The sequence below is a fragment of the Numenius arquata genome, chromosome 7, assembly GCF_964106895.1.
Source record: "Numenius arquata chromosome 7, bNumArq3.hap1.1, whole genome shotgun sequence".
Taxonomy (NCBI): Eukaryota; Metazoa; Chordata; class Aves; order Charadriiformes; family Scolopacidae; genus Numenius; species Numenius arquata.
This window is the reverse complement of record NC_133582.1, coordinates 41320175-41335175: the sequence shown is the minus strand read 5'-3', so window position 1 is coordinate 41335175 and position 15001 is coordinate 41320175.

The window sequence follows — 15001 nt, the reverse complement described above, 5'->3', positions numbered from 1 at the left end:
AGAGTACAGGGGAACAATAACCTCCATCAACCTGCTGGCCATGCTCTTTTTAGTGCACCCCAGGAGGCTGTTGGCTGCCTTGGCCACCTTGGTGTAAGCTTAGTTGTGTGAAAAGTCTCCACTGGCTTCAAGAGAAGCCTCCATAACCAGCCCCGAAGGGTGTCAGGGAGGCATAGCCCAATTCTCTGTGCCACTGTTGAAACTGTAGTATCACCAGTGTTTAAATCAAGTTCTCTTTGATTTAGCTGGCTCTTATTTGCAGTGCCTGACCTGCCATCTATTCCCGTTATTTCTGTGTTCTCTCCCAGCACAGGTGTGCCCACAACTTTGTTAAACAGAACAAACTGGAGTTGAATATTTAGGCCAAAGTGCAATCTGAAATGCAAAAGGAGAAGCCTTAGTAAGGTGCAATTTCTAATATGTCAAAAAGTGCAGAAGAGCTCAGGTCAATTAATCGATATTTGTGGAATTGCAGAGTAAAATTTCCAACTACTGGATGTTTGGTAACAGGGATATTTAATCATCAGACCTTGTATACTTACACTGAGCCTGTATGCATGGACAATGTTTTAGAAAGGCACAATGTGCTGGAGGCGTAAAAGTCATTCTGGAGGTGAGTTAGGCTTTCTGAAATCTCTGAATCTGACCTGTTATGGGAATAGGATACAAGTACACATCGGGTAATGAAACTTGCACAATATGATATGGGACCAGAGCTCATTTAAATGGATGTGCCATTTGGTGGCTGCCTGACTACTCACAGCTGCTCCTGTGAGTGCCAGCCCCCTCCTTTCTGAAATGAGAACAGTAAGATAGCCATCCTTTTAAAAACATTATCAAACCTGCTGGTGAGCATTTTCACATGCTGTTTCCTCTTTGGTTTGTAACTGTATTTTTAAATAGAAGTGGGCAGCAACTGAGATTTTCGGCCAAATACTTAGGAATGTAGACAGAGGTGAAAAGCTGTGTCTGGAAGGTCCACCTTCCTTCCTTAAACTACCAATTCCATAACCTTGAATGCTTTTTTGACACCTCCGAAGACTTAACTAAATAAAACCAAGGGAGGAACAAGCTGTTTTGTTTCTCAAGCAAATACATATGTCTTTATTATTAAACCTGAGCATCTGAAGTTAAGAATCAGATTTTTTATTTGGGATATGAGTATCTATTTTCTGTACTCTCATCTTGCTTTAGGTGGTAGATTTTTAGCTTTCTGAGGCAGAGGCCAGTCCTTTCTCCATGACAACTTCCAATTTCTCAGCAGTGTATGCAGTGCAGAGTATGAGAAAGGTAAAGGAGACCATCTCATCTGCACTTGCTGCAGCAGAGCAATTAATTTATTTAAGCATCATCTCTTTGAGCATTTTGAGGCACTGAGGAAAGGTTTCCCAGGCCCATGGTTGGCTGCTGTGGTGCTGCTGATGGGGTTCCACAAGGACAACATTGAGACACATACCAGAGAGCAGGGAGAGGGGAGGAAGAAATGTGGTCTGTCTCTAGACACCTTTATTCTGTCCCACCTTCATTTCCAGCCTACCTTCATCCCTGAGGGAGGGAGACAGTGGTGAGCCAGACACCAAGGCAGCGGAGCTGTCATTGCTTGTTATTCCTCAAGAAGGATGGGACCTATGGGAATAAGCCGTGCTGTTGCCACTGAACCAGTGCAGGCCAGGGATGATGCCATGGCTACTCAGGTGAGACCTCACCTAAAGCTGCAATTTTACCTTCTCTCTCTGCCCACCTGGGCAACTGCTCACCGTCCTTCTGCCTCCAGTTGGCACTCCCCAGTGATGACAAGGCACCCCAAAGTGAAAATTATTACAAATAAATGGGTGTACGTAAATATCTGTTAGGAATTCAGAAAGCAATGCTACTGATAATTAAATTGGCAACCCCATCTGGGGTGCAGCAGACCAGGGTTAGCTTCACTTCCCTTCAGCAGCTGTGTCCACACTGTCTGGAGGTGAAACTTGAGTTCCCTGTTGCCTGTCGGGCAGGCACTGAGCCTGTAAGCGTAACCCTTTGAAGCCAGGCCTCTTTACATGGCTCGGCACGTCCAACATGCTCCAATGCCACCAGGCACACACGGGGGAGCCGGGCCACAAGCTATCTATGAGGGCAGCACAGCTCGCTGTAACTGAAGCCATTCCAGAAGCTGCTCTTTCAGGGAGGTCCAGATGAAACCAGAGAGGCTGTGTACTCCACGCAAAATAAAGGTTTAAAGGCTCAGGCATCCTCTCTAATCTATAGCGAGGGGGGTTCTGCTGGTTGTATCATGGACATTACTCTATTTCAGGAAGTCTGAATGTGGGGCAGTTGTCCCCCTTCCTGGTGGGGGATCACAAACAGGTGCCAGGGTTTTATGACCATCCGGGCCTTCTCAGGTTGCTGAACGGGTGGGGGAATCCCTTCCAGATCCTGCCCAGCTGAGAAGGGGATTCCAGGGGGTTCCTGCCGTGGAAAAGGCTGGCAACCCAGCTCTGCTCTAATTATAGAATCAGAAGGAGGCAATAGTAGAGGTGCAGATGATGGAGGGTATTTCTCCAGGAAGCACTTTCTGTTCTTTGCACCCAGTCTTAGCAGCTCAGGAGTCCTGAAAGCTCAAGAGCTCCTGTGCTTAAACTAAAAATGAAACAAAGCAAGAGTGAGAGAAGGTTGATTCAGTTTCTTGTATAACAACCTCCACCCTTCAAACTCCAGGATAAGCGTTTGCAGAATGAGACCCTTCAGTGAAACACACGCTTTGAATTTCAAGCCCAAACTTCTCCCACCATATGCAAAGACTTTGTCGTTGCACTGATCCTTGTCATCGCATCTGCTTGATCAAAGCGTTCCTGGACAGAAAGTGGGGGTTGTGATTGCCAAGCAGGAAAAAAAAAAATAGTAGCTGTATGCCTTATCCCAGCCTGTCGTTGCTCTTGTGGCTGCACTCACAAGAGGTGCCGCCTTTGCCTGCAGAGCCAGTATTTAACGCCTTTGTTTACAAAAGCTCCAGATAACCTCCTCTGCAGGAGGTGCTACAGAAGAGCAAGACTCTCTCCTAGCTTATTCAAACAGAGCCCCAGGGCTGCTGAAGAACTTACAGGAAGCTCTGTCCAGGAATTAATATTCCCACTATCCATTACTGATTTGTCAAAACTTAATTTTGTTTAATGGGGTTTTTAAATCCGTGCAGTCTTTTTCGCATCCCTTCTCCTCCACCCTGTGGTAGTTCTTTCCTGGGCTATAAGCGTTTGCACTGGCCAAACGTATCGGTGGATTTAAAAAAATGAAACAGGTACTTTACATGTAATTAATTTAGTGATTTGCTCAGCTGCTGATTCACGTGCATAACCTCAATTAACATTAATGGGAGTTATGTAGGCATGTCAAGGGCAGAATAGACCCCTAATAATCTAACATGGGAATGTTATTACATTACTGCTGTAATTATATCCTGCACACACATCATTTCTACTTTGCTTCATGAACTGCTCTTCAGATGCGGTGGCTACTCATCTGTTATGCTGTAAACGTTAATGCTGAGGTTACACTAAGCATTATCCTTCCTTTTTCATTGTTCCTCTGCCTGTCCCCAAAAGATACACGGAGCTAAATAAGTAACCAGCCAGTTGGTGTTTTGCAAAGCTAGAAGTTTCAGGTTTTTTGAAGGTGATATTGGAAGCCAGAAACAACCAAAAAACAGCAAACCTCAGCAGAACAGCATGTCATCTCTCCTTCAGCATTTTATTTTTATTTATTTTTAATTGGAATCTGAGCAAGCATGGCTGAGACACCTTTAGTCTCATGGTCAAAGAAAGTCGGGCGTACATGAATCATACCTCTCCAGGAGGTGTTGAAACAATTCTTCTGTTCCAGAGGTTTTTTGTTTTGTGTTAAATGCTTCCTCTTTCAGAGGGGGAGAAAGAGGGAGAGTGGTCCTGTCCTGGTGCACCAGCTGGATGTTAGTGGAAACTAAAGAAATTGAGAAAAGTGGACCTTATCTAACCAGTATAAATAGCAATTTTCGGGTGATCTGGCTTAACACAGCTGGCTCAGTCTGTTCTGCCTCTTGTTCTGTCCGGTGAAGTTGTTGTATCTGGACAACCGCTTTCCAGTTTTGGCTGTGGGATATATTCTGCCTCTGTGTTTGTACCACTGCTCTCTGAACTGTCGCATACATTCCAGTATTTTTTTCTCGAGGCTCTCTCCTGCACTTCTGCAGAAGATAAGGCCTGATACATTTCTGGGTATGTGGGCTACTGTTCAAACCTGCGCATTTGTAGCAGCAAAATACATATATCCATGCAACTAATCATCAGCTCCCTGTGGCCATCTTGCCGTGATAATCGTGCCCGGTACCTTGGATATGATCCTGCCGTGGAATCAGAGGTACACACAACATGCTTGTGACTTTACAGGATCACACAGCTAAGCCAAGTAGTTCAGATTAGCTTGGCAATTAAAGGATAGTGAAAAGCAGCGAATCCTTAATGCTGACTGACAACATGGCACTACTCGATGGAAAGGGAAAAAAAAAAAGCACTTGCAAAAACTTGAGCATTGTGAAACAGCCAAAGCCCCCAAGTTAATGCACTTTTCATATGCTCACCATGAGGCAGTTGGTGTGTTGTGGGCTGAAGGTACTGGCTGATACCAACATCCACCAGTCGAGGAATTTGGTTTTACTACTGCTGTTTGTGTAGGCCCTAGTGTTTGTTAAAGTGTTTGCTAAAACAGAGCTCTGTTTCCAAGGTAACAGCTACCTAACTTTATTACTAAAACTACACTAATTCAAACAGGGATCTGAACAAACAGATTCATGTTAATTTCAAGCTCCATTAAAAACACAAGGAAAAAAAATCAATGTTCGCCAAATGGAAAAAGAAAATAAATCAATAGAGAAATTTTATTTTCAGCCTTTTAAGTGGGGTTTTGTAAACAATAGGGGCTAAAAAAGTAAAACTGCATGAGAGTGGTACACAGCATCCTTGCAAGCTGTGCTGTAAACAGAACAAAAAGATTCAATGATAATGTAGGAATAATCACTAGGGCTCTAAAACCTTGAGAAGCAGAGCCACAGAAGTGGAATGACCTGTCTTACAGCCACGTGCAGTCAGGTCCCCTGACGTCTTGTCTGGTGGCCCCAGGCTGTGACTTAAGAGCAATGACCAGAAGCCTCAGAGAAGAGCAAATGTGTGATTCTGTCATGTCCTACATTACTGTAAGTAGTGTGGGCGACGGCAGCTGTGCCTGTGTTACTGCCGGGCCTCTTAACGTTTGCTAGCAACCAACATACAAACGCTCCAGGGATCCTGGCTATATGTGGTTTGATTCCTAATATATGCCAAAGCCCCCACTGCCCCCGTTTTCCCCACCATCATTGCCCTCACCGGCAGCAGAGCAGGTATACACTGGCACGTGCTGTGGGCACAGTTGCAGTCTGCCGTGTGGGCACAGCTGGCGGCATGCTGGCACGGGGACAGCTGGGACTATGGGATGACATGTGCCGCTCAAAGGAGCGTTGGGGATGGGGTATCGGTTGTGGTTGAGACACCGGCTAAGCATTCAGGAGACCCGCATCCTTCTCCTCCTTGCTCTGATCCTCCGTGCCATCCCCCCAGCTGTAAAATGGGGGTCAGAGGTCTCAGCTTCCTGATGTCATTTTGAGGCTAAATCCATTATTATGGGCAGCTCCTCAGAAGGCAGCAAGGCTTGGAGGGCGCCGAGTGAGCCCTTTTAAAATCAGGCTTTTGCATGGTAACGCAGGCATTGACTCTTCATGCTTTATGTGACATTTATCTGATCCCAGAGGTCCCAGTTTCTTTCCTTTCAAATGAAGGCTGTCTTGACAGGTCCGTGAGTTTTGAAGCTGTTAGAAAAAGATTTTCGCAAGGAGTAACAATGACTTTTCCCCTTCACTGGGCCATATCTTTTCCAATTTGCCACTGTTAATAAATATTCTCTTTTCCAAAATCTGGATGGAGGACAGAGAGGTATATAGAGAGAATTTTTCTGAATTCTCCACACGAGTCTGTTCCCTAGACAAAATTTTGTTTTGTTGTTTAAAAGATTGAAAATAAATGAACCTAACCTTGAAGTGCCTTAAGACCAGGTAGAGAAGTCAGTTGTTCGACATCCAAATTATTTCATTATTTTCAAGAACAGGATGTTTCATTCCTTTCTTTAAAACATTAACTGAACACTGTCAGTTTCCTTGATGAGTGAAATTTTAGATAGGTGTGTGATAGTAGATTTTACCTTCCTGACTAGAAAACAGTGAAGGTAGTGTCACATTTCTTGTCCTTTGGGCAGAGCTCTACTGAGTTGTTCTGGTTCCAGCTGGGATAGAGTTAATTTTCTTCCAGTAGCTGCTGTGTTTTGGATTTAGCATGAGAATGATGTTGGTAACACAAACATATTGTTTTAGTTGTTGCTAAGTAATACTTCTGTTAAGGCAAAGACTTTTTCAGCTTCCCACAGAAGCTGAGAGGGAGCATATACAGGACAAGCTACAATTGGTGAGCAATTGTATTGCATCACTTATTTTGTATATTCTTTTACCATTATTAGTAGTATTATTCTCTCTTCTGTTACTGTTCTCTTAAACTGTCTTTATGGCAACTCACAAGTTTTTGTTTCCCTTTTTCTCCCTCTTTTCCCTCCCCTACTGGGGGGAGTGGAGAGTGAATGGCTGCGTTTCCCTAGTTGCTGGATGGGGTTAAACCATGACACATGTGAATAACGTGTGATCTAACTCAATAGGGTTCTCCAAAAAAAGCAGGTAGGGCACAGAATATGTAGCCAGTGTTTATATCCCAAGCATCTAGATTTTAGTTTTTACTGTCTTTGGTAGCTGTAAATTAAAAAATCTGAGAATGAGAAGATGAAAGACAAAATCTGTTGGGCATACATTGATAAGGCCTATCTAGTAAAGAAACAGTGTAAATGGGACAAAAGCAATCTACTGCACAATATAGTAGTTTATTTGTTTTCCTCCTAAGGATAACTAACGATTGGAATGCTGTTCAGAATACAGTAAACGATGTCACTAAATAAAACCTGAGTGCAACAGTCCTTTCAAAGAAGGGAGTGATGACAACAGAAGTCTCTGGCAACGTTTGAGATGATTTTTGTCAGGACAGCTGCTTTCTCCTCTCATTAGTCTTTTGGAGAGGCACCCTCTATTAAAATGGCATATGATACCCCTTTTCCTCCCTTCCTCTCCCCCTTCTCTAGCCACCTCACTAGTATTACATTGTTTGCCCTGTATTCTAAATGGTATTTACTTTAAATCGTCTTTGATTCAGTTACTTCACCTTGGCATCCCATCATCTGGCAAACAGAAGTAATGAAGTGAAGGGAACATAGTTAAGTTGATATCTTAAATGCACACAAATCCCACATGCTGTGGCAACAACAAAATGAATAACAAACACACTGCATGAAAATCCTCTTAAGTTCTTTTTTTTTTTTTCAATTCCAGCCTTGCATACAACAGGAGGAACATCTTAAAAAATAATCCCATAATATTCCTGAACTAACAGCATTGGCATGAGGCACAGGATGGTCTTCTTATACTTCTCTGCATATCTCAGACAATCACAGCTGCTGCTAGTAAATTAATGGCTGCAAGGGTGTTGGGAGAGGGAGAAGGGGGAGAAAAAAGGGAAGCAGAGAGCCTCGTAGGTGGCCTTGTCTCCGCCAAAACTAAATATTTTCATTGGAGCTTTTTCCATTCAACAATTGGCAGCTTTACCCAGAGGCCTTAAACAGGCAGAAAAATTCTTACTGTTGTAAGAGTGACTGCTAATGGGATGCAGCACTATCTGCTAATGTACATGAATGAATATCTATTTAATAATAGAATTGTTTTCTCCTAAGGTGCCTTTCTTCTTTCTTTTCTTTTAAATTCTTGCCTGCTGTGTCTGCCTGCTTCCTTTTGCCCTAGAAATTAAACCTTGGTACTTTCTTTATGCAAGATTTATGCTAGAAACGTTGGCTGGTATTTCATTGTCAGTCAGGGTGTGATTCTGCTGTGACATTTCCAGCTATATTTTTATGGCAGATGCAGTTAAACCGACATCAAGCATAAAAACAAACATTTTTTTTCCCCTGGCAGAGTTCATTTACATCAGTGAACCAGACTAAAAGGTGCACTACCCAAAGCACTTTTGGCTTGCGTTACTTACATCTGCCCTAGAGGGCTTTGCTAGGATGGATCTAGCTGGACTGCCGGTAGCTCAAATGGTGTGTGTGCATCTGTGTGCATGTGTGCATGGAGGGTGGCTGAAGTGCAGAGTGAACAGTGAAAGAAAAAAAAGAGTTCAAATGTGCAATTTATTATTATGGTATTTGGGTGAAAAACCCCCAAAGTGCTGAAGTTTGGAGAAAAAATAGCCGGGCATCCTGACACATTGAAGTCCAGCTGACTCATGCTGTCTGTTGGATTCAGTGGAGGTGGCTGAAGAGGTTCCTGGCTTCTGCTTGCCCACCTCACCTCAGCCAGAGCTTATTGCTGTCAGGAGCTGTCATGATAGAACAACTGACCTGGTTTTTCCTCAGCTTCCCCAGGTAACAACCTACCATATTAATTTGATTCAAAGGAGTTGTTCCCAACAAAGGCTTTAGTCATAACAGTCCTGTAAAAGATCTGTTTTTCATTGTCAAAGCTTCCAGCCTGCTCTGGACTTTTCCAATTGGATTGGAAGGCTGGACAGAGCATGCAGGAAGAGTTAAGCTGGAAAGTAATTCAGCAGGGACAGTTTTCCATGGCACTGAAGTCCTTATTGCTAATAATCAATGGCCAATGGCTCTTTTTCTCACCTACCTCCTGCCTTAATGAAAGTGGACCCCACAAAATCAGTGGTGAAGGCACATAGGAGGAAAGGAGAAAAAAAAACATAATAAGGAGATGCCAGGCAGGTCTTATGGTGGTGGGAGGGAGGGATCCTGGTGAGGCAGAGGGAGAAGAGCTGAGGCATGCAGAGCCCCAGGATGCAGGAGCCTAGGAAGATGCTGGAGCAAGGAGTGGATGGGAACCTGTAATCAGTGAGCTCCCATAGTTATGAACCCATAAACTCGGCATGTAGAGTGGGAGCCCCTCATTTACTCACTTCTTTTCACCCTTCTCAGAAGAGGCTCAGAGGTGGTGCTAGCAGTTCGGGACCGTCCAGCTGCAATGCCTTTTCCACGGGAAACTTTCCCGAGTTTCCTGGGAATGTCCTCTGTCTCCCTCTTCCTTCTCTGGCACATAGTCTTTGCATTGTTAGATATCGAGGCATTCTCATTCTGCAAGGCTTTCTGCCACTTGAATTTGTTTGGCCTTATATGTTGTTTTCTCTTCAGTGCTTGCTTTCAACCTCTCTGGACCCAGGGGGAGAGAGGGGTGGGGGGAGACTGCTGTAAATTAACCATCGAGTGTAAATCAGTGTAACTCTACTGCCTGCAGTGAAGCTGCACTGAATTACTGTAGCTGAGAACCTGCTTTATCGTGTCTCTCTCTTCTGTGTGTTTTCTATTGCCTGTTGTGAAAAAAAAAAAAAAAACAACCAGAAAAACACTCCACCGAAACTCCAGTTCTCTCTGTTTTGCTCTCCTAAGAGGTGCAGCTGTATGCTAATACTCTACTTCTCTAGCGGGAAATAGAAAGGGCTATAGCGTGCTTTGATAAACCAGGAAGCAGACTCTGACGCTAGCGTGCCAGGAGAGAAACATACGGAGCTTTTTTCCCCCTTTTCTCTCCCTCGCATCAATTTCACACTCTTTTAGTTCTGTTGACCTCCATGGAGTCCCTCCTAATTTACAGCGCCGTAAACAAAATTGGAACGATGCCCTCTAAAATGTGCAGAATTGTTTTCAGCTTACACCGAAGAAGACTGTGTATTCCAGGGATTTGCAAAGCCATCTTGATACTTGGTGAGTTTCTTGCATTATACACCTCCTGTTCTTCTGCTGCTCTTACTGGCATGTTTTATTTGGATGCATAAGAGAGATGCAAACAGTGATGCAATCACATGGCATGCTGCTTTGGAAGAGTCTGACTCGGCTTCTGCCATATTTTTTTCTAAACAAACAGTTGGATATTGCATGGTCATGGCTGGAGCAACAGTCAGGCCCTCAACTGTGCCGATACCCTGAGGGTGGATTTGGAGTTGCTGTTTCTGCTGATTAATTTCACACCACGGGTGGACTGGAAGCACTTTATTTTGCCGTGTGCCTCTCTGTGCCTCAGTACATGTCCAAGGTGTGCCATTAATCAGCCTGACTATATGGGCTGTTCCATCTTATTGCTTAATTAAGACTCATCAGTAATTTACTTGAGATTAATACCTATTTATATGGAGCTGAAGTTTCATCTATTTGGGGGATGAGTTATTGAACTGCATTATGTGAAGTAAATCAATAAAATATTACTGGAAATGAGAATGACTCTCTCTCCCTTGCACTTCAGTCCTTTTGCCAAGCTCATAGACAAAACTCACTTAAGGGAGGCGTTCACATTTACATTCAGCTTCCATCTTCCAGCTAGACATGATGTCCATTAATATCTCTGATCACCTTGCTCTCGTTACCTGAATTGTACCGTAAGTCAAGACCTGAGGGAGTGCTGCTAAGAGTAAGAGATGCTTTTAATCAGTTGCAGAGTAGTGGCCCTGTTATGATATGACCCAGAGCCCAGTCTTTCCAGGAGTTACTATAAAACCAACATCCTCAAACTGGTCTCAGATTGCTATTAAAGGAGTGGTTTGTATCACCATAGATACACATTATTCATGAGGAACAGCAGAGGGGTCATCAGTAGGTAATCATTAACCAGCTGCCCATGGCTTGGATGGGCATTCTCTTCACTGGGTGAAAAACTGGCTGGAGGGCTGGGCCCAAAGGGTTGTGGTGAATGGAGTTAAATCCAGTTGGAGGCTGGTCACAAGTGGTGTTCCCCAGGGCTCAGTATTGGGGCCTATTCTCTTTAACATCTTTATCAATGACTGGATGAGGGGATCGAGTGCACCCTCAGTAAGTTTGCAGATGACACCAAGATGGGTGGGAGTGTTGATCTGCTGGAGGGTAGAAAGGCTTTGCAGAGGGATCTAGACAGGCTGGATGGATGGGCCAAGGCCAATGGGATGAGGTTCAACAAGGCCAAGTGCTGGGTCCTGTGCTTGGGTCACACCAACCCCCTGCAGCGCTACAGGCTTGGGGCAGAGTGGCTGGAGCTGCCTGGCAGAAAAGGACCTGGGGGTGTTGGTTGACTGTCTGCTGAACATGAGCCAGCAGTGTGCCTAGGTGGCCAAGAAGGCCACCAGCATCCTGGCCTGTGTGAGGAACAGCGCGGTGAGTAGGACTCGGGAAGCGATTGTCCCCCTGTACTGGGCACTGGTGAGGCCCCACCTCGAGTGCTGTGTCCATTTCTGGGCCCCTCACTACAAGAAAGACATTGAGTTGCTGGAGCAAAGAAGGGTAATGAAACTAAAATTAATGGTCTGGAGAACAAGTCTTATGAGGAGTGGCTGAGGGAACTGATTAGCCTGGAGAAGAGGAGGCTGAGGGCAGACCTTATTGCTCTCTACAACTACCTGAAAGGAGGTTGTAGTGTGTGTTGGTCTCTTCTCCCAAGAAACAAGTGATAGGACAAGAGGAAACTGCTTCAAGTTGCGCCAGGGGAGGTTTAGGTTGGACACTAGGAAAAATTTCTTGACTGAAAAGGTTGTCAAGTATTGGAACAGGCTGCCTAAGGAAGTGGTGGAGTCACCGTCCCTGGAGGTATTTAAAAGACAGGTAGATGTAGTGCTGAGAGACATGGTTTAGTGGTGGATTTGGCAGTGTTAGTTTTACAATTGGACTCAATGATCTTAAAGGTCTTTTCCAATCTAAATGATTCTATGATTCTGCAATGTCCAGAATATGTAGCATAATTGTAGAGTTTTGTTAAGCTAATACAACTTGTTTACCAAATGCAAGTAGCTTCCAATGAATATTATGTCTAAATTCTGTTCCAGTGCTGAGGAAGCTTTTTCCTGGCCATATCATCTGCCTGTGGTGACTCCCCTCGAATGGGGCTCTCTTAGCAGGACATCTTTCTCACCCGAGGCACGCTGCCAGGAAAACTCCAGGGAGTCTTGCAAAACAGAGCCAGCCTTTCTGCCTTTCCTTCCATATCTTCTCTTCCTCTCCTAAGCTTGAGCTTCTGGGACAGATCAGCCTTAAGCCCTCTCTCTATAAAGATGTATAATTTTACCTTGGTGGATGGCTGGTTACTTTCCACTCCTGGTTTTCCTGGTCTTCACCCAGCCCCATCCCAAGTAAGAAGTGCAGAGTGCTTGTCCTTTTCTGCATTTCTGTGAAAATGTGTTTACTTCTGATACCATTTGATTAAGAACCTGCCACACAAGAGCGCTTACAAGAAACCAGAACCTTATTTTCTTTGTAATAATTGTTCCTATCTTTGTAATAATCTTTTGTAACATGTGACCACAGTCAGGCTGCAGAGATGTGAAAGAGTCTGACATTCACTGACTCATGTGGCTGCTGTAGCAAGTGGAGGACAGGGGGAAATGCTAATGGTGAGTGAGGGATGGACTTCAGTTCAGAGGTGTTCGCTGAGATGGCAGAGTTCACCTCCAGCCTGGAGCTTCTGTTGGTTTGAGAAAACCCCATCCCCTTCTAAAGTTTTGGCGAAAGAGAAGGGCTTTTCTCTTACTTGTGTGTAATTCAGAAGAATCTTTTGCCTAGACCCTAAAGCAAGAATAACCTTCACCTCTTACCAGCTTCTCACCCTGTCCCTTTTTCCCTTTGTTGCTTCTTTTAGCTTCACTGTTGTCGTCACTGAAAAGCCTCCTGAATGCTTGTACTGTAGGGAGGAGTTCACACAGCTAAGAAATGAGGTGCTCTCTTGGCAGCAGGTGCCGTTTAAAGCAGGGGTTAATGTGCTCTTCTGGCCTCAGATGAACCCAGTTTCAGAGCACCCCCATGCCCCAGCTTTCCTTTTCCACCCTGCTAAACATTATCCCCGCTTTGTATCTGCCAGCATAACTGCAGGTTGGAGGTGCTCCCTAACCCAATTCTGTCACAGTAATCTGGGTCAGCCTCAACACTTCCAGTACTACGTTTATTTTTGTAGTGCTCATCACTTCAACAGTTGGGTTAGAGAACCCTTTCATGTGCAATTATGCTGACAAAATTGAGGGGGAAGTGAGCTCCGGGGGCGGGGGCACTGAGCGGAGCAGCACAGGGGTGCCATGGCCAGGACAGCAGGCTGATCATTCCCTGAAGCACACAGTAAACAAACGTGGGGAGGAGACAGCCCCCCCAGTCTCAGTTTTTTGGCATCTTGAGACTTTTGTCCTCACCTGGTAATGAGAGTAGGTGGGAAGTTTACTGATTTAGAATTTCATTCCTGAGTTCATGATGCGCTGGCATGATAACAAAAGAGAAGTTCCTTAGCTAAGCTTTTTCCACCTTGGCATGGCCGTTTTTCTTCTCTAGGTGAACTTACTGATTTGGGACTGAGCCTTGCAGTGAGCCATGTAGGGTGCAGGTACCAAGTGACAGAAGATTTCCTGAAGCAAGGGGCTTTATGGTTTCTGAGGTATGCCTTCAAGTTCTCTGAAAACATGCATGGGCATCAAAACAGTGCAAAAGCTGATGAGCTCAACCTCCATGGAAGCAGCGTAGTAGCAGATGGATTTGCTGAGGAATGTAATCATTGGCAAATGCTAGGATTTTTTATTTAATACCAAACAGGAGAAAGCTACGAAGTTTGGAGCTGAACTTCCGGGAAGTTTAGTAGAGGAGCAGGGAGTAACTGTGCATATCACAGGTTTTGGTTCATCTCCTCTTTTGATATTTAACTGTTGGCAAAAGGCACCAGTGAAAGAAAGAAAAGAAATCATCTGGACACTTTGTTTTATTATTAGCTAAGTTTGATATTTTGCTAGCTGCTCTTCTTCTAACCCTTCCTGCCTCTATTTCCATCCTTCATTTCACTGAGATTATTCGATATGCTAGAGCTGTTTCTCTACAAAAAAGCCAACTACAAAATCTTTAGACATTTGCCCCTGGAAAAGAAGTATGCTGTAAATAATATACAGGAGTAAGAGCCTCATGAGGATCTGAGTCCAAGCAGATGTCACTAACTTGGAACTGAATATAATACCTCTAATACCTCTGAAAACAAACCAGCTCTGGCAGTCCCAGCCCCTGTCACCTCCTCAATAATACCTGATCATGGGGGCAGGCTTGGCAATTCAAGGAAAGCTGTCCTTTGCCCCCTGAGAAACTGGTATACAGGAGAGCATACGCTGCCAACTCGGTGTCGAACTGTTAAGACACCAGAGTCGCTAACCATTTCACACACAGTTGGAAGCAGCTTTTACATGACTTCAACCTCCTCAGGCTTTTCGACCTCTCTCTTCAGCCTCTCCCTTTATTAAACGTAATGAAAATGTCAAGACTGTTCTTAGACACACTTGCCCGGGCCTGTTCACCTCCTGAGTGAAAATGGGTTTGTGGCTGTGGGTGCAATATACATTTATTGAACTATCTACATAGATACCTGTGGTCGCTTTTTCAATTCAGCCTTAACTAACTCCACGTAGTGGTGGAAGTGAAACAGCCAGTGTAAATAAATAGATGTTTTGTGCCTGCGGTTTAGATCACTTAAGCTGTCTTTTACAGCTGAGGTAGAGAGTTAGGAACTGACTCCGGCAGAAAGTCGTCCCAGCTGCTTGCACCACAGCACACAGACAACTCCAGAGTGAGGATATCCACAGAGGACAGTGCCCGAGTAGTTATACGAGTTTAGCTTCACACTTTGGTTTATAGCAGTGTGATTTTGCTGTAGAGCCAAGCTTTTAAATATTAAAGTGAATTTATTCCCAGACTTATATCTGTATTTAATATGCACGCATGCATTTATTTATACCCTATGGGGTGATCGTATACCCATGTGGTGAGCTCCCAAAGCAGGTGCTAAATTGTACTTAATCCAGCTTTCATCTTTGATCACCTCAGTCTTTGGCCT